Raw genomic sequence first — 13,591 nt, 5'->3', positions numbered from 1 at the left:
AATAAGTAAACATGGTTTTATCGAAGTGTCGTCGGTTTCAAGACCCTTCTCCGTGACACTCCCAGATTCGGCCAAAACGTCTAGGCTATGTTTGAGGTGTTACAAAATGGCTTAAACTTGGCCAAATTCATGTCCACACAGCTTGAGACATGGGCGTGTGCCTTGGTCGTGTATGACACACGGCCATGCGACACGGCCATGTGTCCCTTGTAGGTTACAAAGGGTAGTAAGTCAGGCAGTTACACGGCTTAGCACACGAGCGTGTGAGGCCATTTCGAGAGGTACATGGCTTGGCACACGAGCGTGTGGCTTGGCCATGTGACCCAAGTCATAGAGTTACAGAAGTACGAACACAGGCTGGGACACGTCCGTGTGTCCCTACTTCGAATGCCCACACAGCAGTGTGACCCCTGCAGTATGAAATTTTTCAACTTTTTCCCAAAAACTATATATGTTTCTAATTTAGTCCCGATTCATTTCTAATATGTTTTTATGGCCTCGGGGGCTCGTATAAGGGACATTATGCATGTGTTTGATTGAAATTGCTATGAATTATGAAATGTTTGGAATTGAATGTTTTTAGTTATGATTTTACGATGACGCTTTATAACCTTATTCTAGCAACGGATACAGGTTAGGGGTATTACAGAAAGGGTGGAAATTAGCTAAAATCAGTTGATTGGGTAAGCTCTTTTGACGGGTTGGGCTACTCCATTTGCTAATTGGATCAGTCTTCTTTACTTTGCACAATTAGGCCTTTTTTCATCTTCAAGCTTATAATTAATTTTTAACCCAATTAATTTTGGATCAAAATTAATTATAAAATATTTTTAATACACATTTTTGGACTTTCTATGGTTGGAAAATATTATTATCCTTGCTCTTGATCACTTGATGCACAAGATTGCCCCAACGGTTCAAGCCTCTCAAGGTGTCTGCCGAGCAAATTTTCACACTTTGTGCAAAACTGTCAAAAATAAACCAAATTTGTGTAAATTTATTATAAAAATAATTAAAATTCAATATGCTAATAATTTAAGTGCAAATTAATTATTTTATAATTAAAGTATGAATTTCTACAAAAGTTACTACGAAACTACACGAATTAGAGCTCAAAAAGTGCTGAGAAGTCTATATATTTTGTGTTTCCACACCCCCAAACTTAATCCATTTCCACCTCTTATTTTATTATGCAAGAAATAAATTCCTAAAAGATCTTAAAACTAAAAACTTAAAATATCTTAAGAAGTAAAATAAAGTAAAGACAAGATTCCTCCATTTCTATTTATTTGCAGTCCCCTCTAAATAAGATCGCCTCATTCCTTCCTCGACATTGGAGTCCATGGTCCGAGTATAAATTCTGTCAATTCAAGCACAAAAACAAACGGGTTATGAAATATATATATTTTTAAATGCATCTCTGATCAAGTCATCCTGTATTTTTTAGTATCTTCAGTAAGCTTGTTGTTGCAACTGCATGTGTTGCAGCATAATAGTCATATAAAATTGTTCACTTCGTGAAATGGTGCTAGATGAAGGGACTCTTGGTGTCGGACTTAGAAAATATGTTAAAGGTGGTTTCAGTTTCGAGGAGGTGGTTGAGTAGTCGATGGTAAGGTTTAGAGTTGAAGGGGGTGGCAGTTTTAAGGATAGTTTAGGTGTAGTAGTTTGTGACTTCGAATAAAGGTGTTCGGGGTGGTGATTTAGGGGGTTAAGGGTTGTGACCTTAAGGGGTTAAGTGAGATGCACTATTGGACTACTTGGGAGTAGCGGTGGAGCAAGGTAAGGGCTATAGGTTTGTGCGAAAAATGGTTGAATATTTCCCTTCCTAGTAGTGTCTTAAGCCCAATGGCAGCTCCTTTTCGAATCCTAAGCTCCTGTACTTAAAGTAAGCTAAAAAAACTCAAAGAAATTAGTGCTTGGGTTAAAAGTTGACCCTTTATTTAACAAAACAAATACTTCAATACTTCAAGCTACATAGAAAAATATTTTTCCAAAAAATTACATTAAATTAAACTCCTAGGAAAGACTAGAGGGGTCACAGATGGTCCCGCTTAAGTCTCAATCTCCTAGGCAGAATTTTAATTACTGTAATGACCCAAAGAAAATTTTATCTAAGTCTACTATTTTCTTCAAATGAGAAAAATAAAACAAAATAGGTAAAATAACAATAGAGAATGTGAAGAGCACTCCCTCCATTTTATTTAGGATCATCATTGACCATGGTGGTGTCAAATGGCCATTTGACATACCAACAATAACCATCTAGGAAGTAATCATATTCTTTCCCATCAAATCTATCCAACATCTTATTAGGGAAAGAAAACCCGAAATGATCTTTCCTTATGGTCTTCTTTAACTTCCTGTAATTCATACAAATCCTCTAACCCGTGACTCGAATATATGAAATAATCCATCCAGTACCCTTCTTGTGCCTTCCCAAAACCACAAGTGCCTCTTCTTAATCTTTAGTGAACTCAACTGAAATAATGATAGGTAAAGTCGAAGACAGACCCAAATAGTCATATTTCAAATGAGGAGACAAAATCTTCAGTTCCAATTTAGCTGGCTCTCCAATCAACGACTTTGGTTGCGTATACTCATAAGATGATAACTTTAATGATTTGAGTGGAACTTCTTGAGTTAATTCCTTTAAGTCTTCATCATTACTTGGAAAATCCTCCAGTAGAATATGTTCTAACAGATCGTCTAAAGAATTAAGCTCTAATTCTGTAGAAGCCAATGATTCAATCTTGGAAATAGAAGAGCAGTCTTCTACTATATCTAGGGATTTATCAATATCGAAGTCATTAAATATCACCTTGTCATCAATGTTTCCTTTCAATTGAGTATCCTTTTGTTGCTTCTAGAATCATTCAGGATATGGCAGTGGTGGAATCTTAGCTTTAACCGAACAACTCTTCTATAGAAATTTTTCTAAATCCGACTAGGGTGTTAGATAATCAGAACTAACTAGTTTAGAGTTTAACTCATCAAGGCTCACCGAATCTGATTTCTATGAAATAAGAGTTTCAACACTCAGTTGAACTTCCTCTTTGCCTTGAGCTACAACAGGCTCATCTTCAAACTCGACAGTTTTGGGTTCCAATGTCATCCCATTTTGGAAAGTGATGGTCTTGTAATGCTATTTTCCCGTGCTTCTCATATATTGGCTAGCTGCTCCAATTGGTTTTCTAAATTCTTCAATGTTGCTGCTTGGTTTTGGATTTGTTCAACATTCTTTGCTATGTACGCCTTCAGTACTTGAAGATTCAATTGGTGTGGGTTGTTTCTCTTGTTGAGAATATTTTGGTGGATACTTTGGTCAAAATAGCATAGAAAATTTGCTATGGTCCACCCATTGATTACTCCATGGAGAAATTAGATGATTCTGCCATGAGGAGTTGTAAGAATTTTATTACAGACCATTTCAATTCTAATTTCCCATGTAATATTTTGACTATTGATTGGATAGGCAATTTTCAAAGAAATGGTCATCTCCATGGCATTAGCAAGAAATATTCTAGAACTAATTTGGTTGGGTTGCCAAAGAAGCAAATGTGTCTATTTCATGTACTCCTGCTACTCGTCTTTCTGAGGCTACTCGATTGGTTGACCACTGATAGTTATTGATGGAAATTCTTTCAATAATCTTGTAAGCATCATTATAATACTTAAAAATAAGGGCTCTATTTGGCCGAAACATCCACCATTATTCTAGTATGAATATTGAGACCAATATAGAAACTCTCCATTTGAATGCAGTAAGGAATGCCATGATGAGGGCACTTTCTTAATAATTCTTTAAACTGCTCCCATACCTCATATAAAGATTCTTCGTCAAGTTATTAAAATGAAGTGATTTCATTTCGGAGCTTGGCGGTCAGAGATGGAGGAAAGTATTCCATTAAGAAACGTTCAGCCAACTCTTTCCATGTGCAACCTGACGACAGGGAGTTCAACCACGCTCATGCTCTATCTTTTAAGGAGTATGGAAATAATCTCAGTCTCAAGGCGTCCTCGGTCACCCTGACTAGTTTAAATGAGTCACTCACTTCCATGAATAGCTGAAGGTGAAGATGTGGATCTTCAATAGGAATCTCACTAAATTGACCCATATTTTGCAACATTTGGAACATGACTAGATTTAGTTCGAATTGCGGTGCCCCAATTTCGAGTCTCACAATACTCAGATAGAGCTCGTTGAAGAGAGGAATGGCATATTGTCGAATAGCGCAGTTTCTTTCATTAGCAACAATGATTGAATTGTGAGTATTATAAGGGAATGCTCTTCCTTGATTTTGGTTTTGATTTTCAAGGTCAACTGGGAGTAAGTCAATAATTTGATCAATACTCATAAACACCTGAAAAAACAAAAAAAAAACTATATTGGAATTAAAATTAACATGAAAAAAATATACCAAAATGAAAAATTAACAATTTCACGGATAATGTCTTTTAAAAAAATCCCCGGCAACGGCGCTAAAGACTTGGAACGATGGAAATGTGCAAGTGTACACAATCCCAACAAGTAATAAAGTGACAAGAAAATATCGAGTTATCGTACCCACAAGGACTGCGAAATAAAAATATGTATGAAATGTAAATCAAACACTTTGGTGATGGAAAAAATATGTTTCTTTGAAGGCGTGATTTAAAAACTAAAAATTAACTAAGTAATAAAAATAAAAAGTAAAAAATTCAATGCACAATTTCAAAAAGATGAGTTTTAATCAATATGACATAATTGTGTTAGATCGATTACATTCCTTCACTTAGAATTACTAAACCCATGTTCATGTTGTTATGAATATTTTTACGATGACTTGGTAATTTATTAACTACGCAAATACATACTTACTCAATTAACCAATCTATTGAACATTTTTCAATTTCAATTCAAACAATTAATCAATCTTTATAAGCTCATATAAGATTAAATGAGGTAATAATATATTTCTATATTGAAACAGTTTAATCACAATAATCTTGCAAGTTATGCAAGGCTAATGTACAATTTAATACCGTCGCTAATTTAACATTCAGCTACCTTAGAAGATTAAACATGCACCAATTAGTTAATGTGTCAATTAATTATAATTTTAGTAAATTTAATAATTAATTCATTCGTTACCTTACATTTTATAATGGAAGTATGACATAAGCATGATTTTATTTAATTAAACAACTCACCAAGGCCTATAACAACACAAACATGATTTTAATAATTCAAGTTAACAGAATGCAATCAATCTAACACGAATTAATTTAAGTCATTTTAATTAGAACAACAACAACAACAAAACAATTATTCATATTCATGATCACAACATAAACAAGAAAATTAAAGAAAATGGAACTAGGAAGTAAATTCAGTATTTCTCTAAAGCCAGACTAGTGCACTCCTCTTTTTCTCTACTCATTGTATTAAATTGACACCTCTAGGAACAATTGAATGATGCTATTCCAATGTGGAAGAAGGCTATTTTTCAATATGGAAATCGACAAGGGAAATGGGAAAATAAGTAAGGGAATGGAAGAGAGAAAAGCAAGTGAAAGAAAGAGATGTGTAGGAATGAAGGTGTGTTGAATGAGGAAGGGAAGAGAGGTATTTATAGGTGGCAATGACTGCTAAAAATAGAAAATAAATAGCAGTCACTCCTCTTCCTTTCGCTGGCCACATATGGTGCATTTTTGAATGGCTCAAACTTGCTATTTTAAGCTAGGGGGAAAGTTTGAAAGCACAAAAAATGAAGGGGTTTGAATAGGATTTTAAGGAAAGTTCAAGGGCTGTTTTGCAAGTGTGAAAATCAACTAAAACCAGCTGATTGGTTCAGCTCTATGGATGGTTTGGGCTACTCCATTTGCTAAGTGGATCGGTCTTCTTTACTTTGCACAATTGGGCCTCTTTTCATCTTCAAGCTTATTATTAATTTTTAACCCAATTAATTTTCGATCAAAATTATTTATAAAATATTTTAATACATATTTTTGGACTATCCATGGTTGGAAAATATTATTAGGCTTTCTATCCCAACCATGGATAGTCCAACTAGTTGGAAAATATTTTAATACAACATTTCCCCAACGGTTCAAGCCTCTCAAAGTGTCTGCCAAGCCAATTTTCACCCTTTGTGCAAAATTGTCGAAAATAAACCAAATTTGTGTAAATTTTTTATAAAAATAATTAAAATTCAATATGTTAATAATTTAAGTGAAAATTAATTATTTTATAATTAAATTATGAATTTCGACAAAAATTACTATGAAACTACACTAATTAGAGCTCAAAAGGTGCTGAAAAAGTCTATAAATTTTTGTGTTTCCAACTATTTATCTCTCAATGTTACAGTCCAAACTGGATTGGGGTAAGGTTTTCACCGATAGGCAATATCTATTTTGGGTTCATTCCCACCTATATGATTTCCTATGGTCGTCAAGCCTAGGGTTTTAAGTTCTTCCTATCCCAACTAGTTGATCTACTAAAAAACCCTACATAAAAGCCAATTAATCCCACATCCACTTGTTAATCTCCCCTATTGGATTAGTTCCCCAAGGATTTAACACATGCAAAGTAATTGATAATAAATATAAACAGTATGAAAGAAATCAAGAAGAAAGATGAGAAAAATCCTGATAGTTTATTAATGATGCGCGAACAATAATCTGCTGAAGAGTATTGGCGATTTACAATCTGATACCCGTGAAGAACAAAACAAAAAACTAAACTAAAGAAAAACCTAAATTACAACAAAAAGTAAAAGTTAAACTGAATAAAAGTTGTCCTTAAAGTGTTTACAACCTTCTATTTATAGGCCTAGGGTTTGCCGCTGATCATTGACCTAATTTAGCTGACATTTTTGCATTAAAGTTCATTGTGCTAACAAAAGCACCCTTGTTGTAACCTTTCTAACCCGGCCTAGACATTATGGCCAGATTGAGAAGGTTATATTAGCCATGGGAATGGCCAAGTAAACTGTTTTTCCTTTGATAATCCTTAATTAATCTAACTTTAAGAAAATCATTGTCGATGATTTAAGTTAGGTAAAACATCTGTGTAATAGGTCATCTGTACTTAAGATTCATTTTATTGTCGATAATGACATTTTAGAAAAAAACCCATTTGTGTTGTCACTTTGTTTCATAAAAACCCATTTTACATTTAGTGCACAGATACAACAAAAACTGATAAATATGTCAAGTTTTAATTTACGTCAAATAGCATGCACTTATCGGTTGTTAGGTTTGATCAAGTTTGAATACACATGTATGAAAAAATCCCAAAATAAAAAATAATCAAGCCACAAACCAAAAACTTAAAATTACAATCCAAAATCAATAAAGAACTTATTAAAATTACTTAATTAAAAAAAGTTTGTTGTCTAAGGTGATACTCCGCATGTCGGGTCTGGTCCTAGTTTCGAGGTTTACCTGAAAAGTTAAACACTATGGGAAGAGTGAGCTTTTATGAAAGCTCAGTGTGAGTGTAAGAGTTATTTAAGCAAACATATAACAATACAGTAAGACGTAGGGACATCAACACAATGAACATAACAAATAAAGTAATTTATCAATCAGTGCATATATGCATTAACCAAAAGACCATAAAGTCATCTCATGGAATTCATATTAAACCATAATAGTTAACATACTGAAGTATGGGTATGGTATGATGCAAATGATGAAATGCAAAAGATTCCTACCCAACCATTTACTACACACCATGAGTTCCCTATGACCCATTTATTGAACTCCAAAACAATAAGGGCTTAAGCTCATTATGGTTAAAACCACCATTAACAATATATAGATAAAATTATCGATAAAAATGCAAACAAAATGCTAGTAAAAATGTGATAAATCGCCTAATCTCTTCAAATCTCTAGTGCAATGCACTCACAATATTATTATGGACTTTAGATGACATCAAATCACCACGGATCTCCTCCATCAACTACAAATTCCCACACCATGCAGATGCAATATGTCATACAATCGGTAATCAATCATGCTTTCAATGACTTTTTTAGTAAAATTGGCATGTTTAACATGCATGCCAATATTCTATGTCAACATGTACTTTGCATGCTTTTCATTTAATAGTAACAATGGCATGCTCAGATGGTTTCATACAATCAATAACAATCATGACACTAATCATGCACCTCCAACAGTGTTTCAAAATCAGATATTCTGTACAAGCATTCAATTCACAGTTTCATCACCCAATAGGACAGTTAGTAAACAGGCTTCCTAATTAATTACGTACCTTATTCGGCACCTCAAAAATTTGCATTTAGGCCATTCGGCCAAACCCAAAAATTAGAAAGCAAATTAATTATTAAAGTATATATTATACGGTTTTCAAACTAATAAACATAGGGGAATAACCCACACCTTATTTCACAACTCGCAGCACTACTTCGTAAAAATTCACACTTTCGCACATTAAACCTTAAACGAATGTTGATCCCAAAACAACATTAAAAAGTTAATTTTACACTTAAGACCAGAATTGAAACACCTCTAAGGGTTCGACCAAAATAATTTTTCAATAACGACTTTTCAGATTCAGAAAAACGATCAATCTTACACTGAAATACTGCCTAGCGAAAGTACGAATAGGTTCCAATTTTTACTTCTAGTCCGGGATGTTACAATAAACAAGATCATATAAAAAAATTAATAATTAAACATTACTAAATAGCCTTTGAAATATTCAGCCAGATCAACAACTTTAAACAAAATTAGTACGACTCTAGTTTTCACTAAATTCTGCACTTACACTACTAGTTAACTACTTCCAAATTGTCGAATGAAGGGGAACCGAATAAACCTAAAAATGACACAAAAAATACTTATTTTTTGGAAAAGGATGGAAAAAGCAATAAAAACAATAGCCCCCAAACTGGTGTTCAACGAGTGGCATAGCACCATGAATGGCATGAAAAGGAGTTGCTTTGGGGCGGCACAATGAAGGGATTAAAGGGTTAGTGTCTATTTTAAGCTTGAAAAATAAAGGAATAGAGGGCTGGAAATAGTAGGTTAATTCATTGTTTTAAAAGAAAAAAATCAACAGCCATAAGAGAGGTTTTAAGGGGCAACAAACACCCCAATGGCGGAGGCTTAAGGGGCTACCATGGGTAGTCTTTAGGGAATGTGTAAGGGCTAAAGGAAGGCTATTTTTGATCAGAAAAAAATAGCACCAAAATTCTATAATTAAATCATTAAATAAATGACATTAAAAATGGAGGGAAAAATAGAGGAAACAACACTTACATAAGGAAGAGAAAGGTGCAGCAATGTTGATTTTAATGATAGAAATGTGGGCTATTTTTAGTGAAGAAACAAGAGATTAGAGGCTGAAAAATAAATGGAAAAACAATAGTAAGAAGGTGAAGAAAACAAACAACAAACTACCACCAAGGGAAGAGAATTGGATGGCAAAGAGAGGTGCAAAAAGCTAAGGTTTGGGTGGCTCAAGAGAGAAAAAAATAGAGAATTTTTAGAGAAATGGGAGAGGAGGAAGAGAGGGATGGCAACAACAAAAATAATAATGAGGCAAGACTAAAAAATTAAAGAAAAATTTATACCTAGGTTAAACTAGGTTGGATGGTATTAGTAAGGAGTGGGTGCAAAAATAGCAAAATTATTTAATTTGAAAAGGAAGAGATTTGAACTCAAGTCTTTAAGACAACCACACTCTCTCCTTACTTTCTCTTAACCATCAAGCCAATAATTCATTCTTTTTATAATTTTACAAACATTAAATTTTAAAAAAATCAGAGTGTGACAACTCATGATCCACTAATCCAATTTCTTCTAACCGTATTTTCGGGACAAGACACTTGGCTTATTAATTCCTCACGTCACGTCGATGTCGTGACACCCTTTGGACTTTTTCATGACACTGATGGCAGTTTACAAGCTAGGGCTTGATATCAGAGCTGTGTCGTGACACCCTTTGGCTATATCGCGACAATAAAGGCAGATTGCTCCTTTTAGGTACTATGTTCACTGAGTTGCGACATTGAAGCTTTCAATTGCAACATTGCAAGCAGTCTCCTGTCCTTATTCCTCTTAGTGGTGTCCTGCGTACTCACTGAATACATTAGTCTACCTTTAGGCCTACTTTGGCCCCCAACGTCATATAAATAGCTCAAAAAGTTTTTCTTATTAACTAGGAACTAAAATAAAAATCTAAACAAAAACATCACTCAAATTGCCTTCATAAGAGTTTATTAAGTATGGAAAATAGTTTAATCAACTACAATGAATTGCGACAGATCATAAATCCATCCAATGAATCGGATCAAGTCGTGTTCTTAATGTCAATAATTGTTAGAAATGAAAGAATCATCTGTGGTCCGTCCTCCTATGTTGGATTGATCCAACTATGCTTTTTGGAAGGAAAGAATGAAGGCATTCATCAAGTTTACAAATGAAAAGGTATGGCATGTTGTACTCATTGGATGGGAGATTCTTGTTATTAAGTCAACTACAAGAACACCAAATTTTGATTTGGTTTGGACTATAGAGAAAGAAAAGCTTGCAAATTTCAATTAAAAAACTATGTATGTTATTTTTTTGTGGATTAGAGGGACAGGAACTCAAGAGAATATCTAAGTGTACTACTGCTAAAGAGGCTCGAGATATTTTTGAGATTGCTCATAAAATAACTAATAAAATGAAACAGTCTAAAGTTCAAAACATTGAAGATGCAAGAGTATGAAAATTGTGGTGAGTTCTATGAAAAACTTTGTGACATATCCAATCTAGTTTTTTTTCTTTTGAAAATGAGTATTCAAACTCCAAACTGATAAGGAAGGTGCAAATATCCTTGCCCGAAAGAGTTTCCATCTTAGTCATTCTAACTAGGGAGGCAAAAGACATTGATAACATGATGATAGATGAATTGATTGCAAACTTTTGAAATCAATCTTGAAGAACCAGGGAGGAAAAATTCAAGGGTGAAAAGAGCAATGCTTTACAAATGAAAAATGCAATACCCACTACAAGTTTCACTATCATTGAATACTTATTAGAGTAGATAGCTTTGTTAACTCAAAATTTCAATAATCCATTTAAGAAGTAATTCAAGAGGTATAAAAAGTTTGTGAATCTCTCGTGGTGGTTAGTATGTCTAGTGTAGAGCATAAATTGTGTGAACTTGAAGTACCCATTGAACTTAGTGCACTAGATGAGCCTCAAAAGGATGACATGATTAATCAAGTAGATGTGGACGATATTTGTAACAACCCAATTTTAATTGATGTCGAAAATGCAGTTTCGAAACCCAATTTTATAAATTGAGTCCATGAGATTATAATAGAATGATTTACGTAGTTAGTATGAAAATATATTAATGAACAATCAGTTGATTAAATAGAGAAATCATTAATTATAGTACAAGGACTAAACTATAAAAGTGCAATAATGCAAAAGGCTTAAAGGTTATTTAACCATTAAATTTATGTGAATTAGTGGAACTTGATGGCATCCACTTATCTTACATAAAGCAAGCTTATTTAGTGAAATAAGAAAAGTTAAAAGTTAAAAGTTAAGTTAATTAAGCTTTAATTATAACATTAATCTAAGTATATATACTAGTAAGTGGGGAATAAAACAAGACAATTATTTCTCTTCTTCTTAGACTATCTATAGCCATTAAAAGAAAAAGAAAATTTTAAGTTTCTTTAGCTAACTTTCGGCCATCAATTCATCAAGGTAATCAAGACATTTCTTTAAAACTTTTATAAATTCTTGATCATGACAGCTTGATTAAGATAACTGAAGCTTTAGATTATCAAATTGTTAAGTATATGTCAAGTTCCCATTAGTATGTTTTTGTGAAATTAAGCTTAACTTCGATGAGAAATTGAAGTATGAGTTTGAGCATGTTAGGACCAAGTTGAAAAGTTAAGAAAAATGTTTGGATTGATTAGAAATTCAATTAAGCTATATAGTTTATTTATGACATCGGGACTAAATTGAATAAATTGAAAGTTGTTAAGAAATTATGCTATTGATTAAAATAAAAGGTCCCTAAATATCGAAAAACATGAGTATTTCAAATATAGGGATAAAATGAATAAAATACAAACTATGTTTAATTATGTATTTTCATGTGATTGGTGAAAACTAATATATTTTCTATAATTGATTATTGTGTGTAGCTAAAGAGGATGCAAATTGTCTCAAGAAAAGGAAAGGTATGAGTTGTAGATAAGTAGTTATTACGATTTGTGTTTTCATGATTTAAATTTAAAAATCATACATGGATTGTTGCAATTAGCTTATTTGAGGTATGAATTTATTTGTCTCATGATTAAGTAAGTATGAAATGGTTGGTAACTTGTGAAGAAATGTGATGATATGTAAATGATTATATGAAATGGTATGAATTTCTTTGAGTATAATATGAATTGATATGTATTAAACTATGATATGTGAACCATATACATATATTGAAACATCAGATACCATATTAATGGTCTCGAGCATAGTCAGGTATAGTTGGCATGCCATAAGATTAGTGTGCCGAATTATACTTCGATTTATACCGATGAGGCGTGGAGCGCATATTATACTTCAGACATACAGATGAGGCACTGGGTGTTGGATATATTGGTGTGATGGTTGGATGATCCATGTATTTGTCTTGATTAGGTGTCTAGTTAATAGGATTATGAAAACATGTATCTTGCCTAATGTTCTTGGTTACTAAATTACATAATGGTATCTTTATTTTAAATAATAAATGATGGCATGTGAAATGACACATGATCTACTTAATACAAGCCTTGAGGGCCGATCTGATTATATAACGAATCAATAAATTCAAGAATGGAAAAAAAAAGGGAGTTGTAACCCTTGTGATATGCTATGACATTCGTGTAAATGAAATTTAATAATAAAGAGATTGAATGATGGAACATGGCATGCTGAATAGTTTTAAAGATTGATGTTTTGTGTACGTGACACAAGAAATGAACTTGTGATTTACATAGCATTGGATTTCATATGTACGTTATTTGTACTGCTTATATGTGATTATTGATTTAAATCATGTTAGCACCACTGAGTCCTTTTTTTTTTAGCTTATGGTTTTTTTATTTCTGCACGTAGGTATCGTAAATCTCGAAGTCTTAAAGTGATAGGGAGCATCCAGATTTAGCTCTTGACTTGTAAAGTTTGTATAAATTTTGACATGTTATTACAAGTGGCATGTACCTAATGTCTTGAATTGATCTTTAGGTCCATTTTGGATGTTTTGGTCCATATGATAGAAAATGCTTATATTTTGAATATGACCATTATGTTGGTGGCATTTTATATATTAATTTAGTGAGTTGACGGTTTACTTGTCCATTTGGTCATGTCATGCTTGTGATTAAGTTATTTCTTGCATGCTAAGTAAATGAATATGTATGTATACTTGTAATCATGAAATAGATAGATGTTTCATATACCAAAAATGTTAATTTGGCATTTGTACTAATGCCTATAATATGTGAGTTGAGCTTTTAGGTCATTTTAACCATTTAGTGTTCATGCTTGGCAGTTTTGAGGAAAATGATGAAAAATTAAG

The 13,591-nt window shown here is 33.1% G+C and overlaps 1 non-coding gene across 1 annotated transcript; it reads left to right on the top strand.

Annotated features, from left to right (window-relative positions):
- The first annotated feature begins 3,771 nt into the window (after positions 1–3,771).
- LOC128039452 (small nucleolar RNA R71) lies at positions 3,772–3,878 on the top strand. The gene has a single exon (XR_008193956.1). It is a non-coding gene; the product is annotated as a small nucleolar RNA R71 (small nucleolar RNA).
- Positions 3,879–13,591: the final 9,713 nt, after the last annotated feature.

Source organism: Gossypium raimondii, chromosome 2, assembly GCF_025698545.1.
Source record: "Gossypium raimondii isolate GPD5lz chromosome 2, ASM2569854v1, whole genome shotgun sequence".
Classification (NCBI taxonomy): Eukaryota; Viridiplantae; Streptophyta; class Magnoliopsida; order Malvales; family Malvaceae; genus Gossypium; species Gossypium raimondii.
Note: the sequence above shows the minus strand (reverse complement) of the source record. Positions and strands in the feature narration are given on the sequence as shown.